Source organism: Engraulis encrasicolus, chromosome 17 (genome assembly GCF_034702125.1).
Source record: "Engraulis encrasicolus isolate BLACKSEA-1 chromosome 17, IST_EnEncr_1.0, whole genome shotgun sequence".
NCBI lineage: Eukaryota > Metazoa > Chordata > Actinopteri > Clupeiformes > Engraulidae > Engraulis > Engraulis encrasicolus.
Window position 1 is genome coordinate 33696803 of NC_085873.1, and position 2596 is coordinate 33699398.

The window sequence follows — 2596 nt, forward strand, 5'->3', positions numbered from 1 at the left end:
ATTGATCGTCCACCGGCTGCTGTTTCGCTGTTTCGCCTGTCCAAAAAAAAGGAAGAAAACAAAACAAAAACAAAACAAAAAGAACCAGGGTAACCCCCAACAACCCACTATTACTGGTACCCCAACCAAAAAAACACACAAGCAGAGTTTTACACCTTAATTTCACACAGTACAACAACAAAATTGGGACCCACGGGACCCAATAAGTATGTGTAAATCCTGCCGACTACGCCAAATGTAGCAGGGGGAGGAGTTTGTAGCGACTACGCCACCTAGAGGCAGGGCAATTTTACCTCCAGGAAATATCTAAACCTTAAATTAGCACAAGTTCGAAATACACAGGACAGAGACAGGATCCCAAATATAATTCTCTTTTATTGTTGTACAAATGTGCAAGACAAAAACATTAAAACAATGTGCAAGGTCGCAAAAAGCCCAATTGGGCACAGTACACAGTAGCGGGGGAGGGGCCCCCGAGAGAGAGAGAGAGAGAGAGAGAGAGAGAGAGAGAGAGAGAGAGAGAGAGAGAGAGAGAGAGAGAGAGAAAGGAATGAACCTGGTCGTGCAGCCTGGGGCACCACTGAGATCACTAAACCTATAAGGATCTGTAGTACTACTTATCTTTCACTGTGTGCGCACACAAGGGGTTCCTCTCACCACCAGGCTGCCGACGTACTACACTCAATGGGTTCCACTAGACCCAAAAAAAAGGAATACTAGTAAGGACTCTCTCCTTCACACACATACACTCCCACACACATACACACTCACACACCCTAGGCACTACCCAAACTGCTGAGGGAGGTAGCAGTTACCAAGAGTTCCCTGATCCCACCTTAAACCCAAAATAAACACAATAAATGCAAAATAAAGTAAATGCAAAATAAAGTAAATTAAACACACAGATAATGCACACAGTAAATGAAATGAAAAGAAGGATAAATAAACAAAATAGGCACTGCACACATATAACCCTTAGCAACAGGGATAGCTATAGCTACCGGCACACAAATAGTTAAAGCAAGCAGCAGAGCACACAGGCATGCGGGAGCAGGGCAAGCAAAATGGGAGCATGCAGCAAGCAAAATAAAGAAAACCAAAATAAACATGCAGAAGCAAAATAACAAAACATGCAAAAGTAAATCAAATGAAAAGAAAATAATAGCTTGGCGAATAGCAGGCAAGGGTCCCGAAACTGCGCACCCTCAGACAAGCATAAGCAGGGCAGAGGGGTAAGCGTGGCCAGCAAGCGGGGTACTTCCCCAACCCCAGCAGAGCAAAGCACAGACAAGCAGCAGGTGAAGCAGGGGCGAAACAGAGATTCTAACCAAATTATCCAGCGAAACAGCAGCCGAAGAACATGTAGGCGCACCACACTGGCTGGTTCTTGCCGGAGGGGCCGCCGATGAAAGCTTAAAACAAGCGAGTCACCGGCACAGCGTTTCCAAGGATCGCCACGCCACACCAATTACCTCGAGCAGGCTAACTGGCTACAAACATCAAGATGGTTCGTATTAGGGGGGGCAGCAATAACAGAAGGACATCTTGTCGAAAGGATGGAGACCAAACTCACCCTATCAGCCAGCTCCTGGCTCCTAAGCGCCACGTAGGTTACAGTGCGCTTCAAACGATCACAAGTGCAGGTGAGTAACGCCGCTCTGCAAAAGGAAGCGTCGCTATAATTCCCAAGTCACAGAACTCAATTGCCGGTAAATACGACAGAACACATGCTCACCTTCGCAGTTCATCCGCGGCCTCTCGGTGGCCAACACAGCCCAACCTCACACCAAAACAACAGGTCCCAATGGAAACGGAAGCGAGACAGGAAACCAGTGTCTACCAGTGTCTAAATAGACTTAAGCCCGCCCCTTGCTGTCAATCACGAGCTGTCAATCACTCCTATTACGCAATGCCAATTCCATCCTGCTACACAGGTAATTGACCCCACCCCCCAACACCAGGACAAGATTGCAGACAATTAGACAGAGAGGCTTTGTGGAAAGGCAATTTGGATTCATACTCTAAATTCAGTGGAGCCTCAGGGCATAAATGAGGAACACAATATGTCTTGCTCTCTGTAACAAATTGTTCCAGCATTGCGGCTGTGGTCTTCTAATAATTGTAGCTGTGGTTTTATTGACAATGTTCTTTGTGTATTGTTTTTTTTTCACTTTTTTATTTTGTTTTGGGAAGTTGGCAAGCTGTCTAATTGTCTACAATCTTGTCCTGGTGTTGGGGGTGGGGTCAATTACCTGCAATGAGATCAGACCAATTTAGCCAAACCAAGTAGGATCACCTGTGAATGTCAAGTCTTGAAATGTGTGTCTCTCTCTTGCTATCATTTGACTCTGAAGAAGGTGTAGCAACACAGAAACGTTGGTCGCGTGTGTGCACAAAATAAAGTCTTGAAAACTAAGCTGCAGTGTGCTCCAGCTTCTCCTTTCCAGTGATGTCTGTCCCACTGTGATGCACCAGGGGCTGTTCACTCACGGAACTTCCTGTTAGCCACAATTGGCTAACCCTAACCACGGGTGTCAATGGAGTTTTTTACCATCATCATTTTTGTGATTTTTTATAATTTTTTGTCCTGAAATAT

The 2596-nt window shown here is 45.6% G+C and overlaps 1 long non-coding RNA gene across 1 annotated transcript; it reads right to left on the bottom strand.

Moving 5' to 3' along the window:
• Nucleotides 1-515: 515 nt before the first annotated feature.
• On the bottom strand, nt 516-1836 carry LOC134467437 (uncharacterized). The gene is made up of 4 exons (XR_010038551.1): nt 1736-1836; nt 1574-1658; nt 1373-1490; nt 516-694 (listed from the first exon to the last, which is right to left on the bottom strand). It is a non-coding gene; the product is annotated as an uncharacterized LOC134467437 (long non-coding RNA).
• Between the last annotated feature and the right edge of the window lie 760 nt (nt 1837-2596).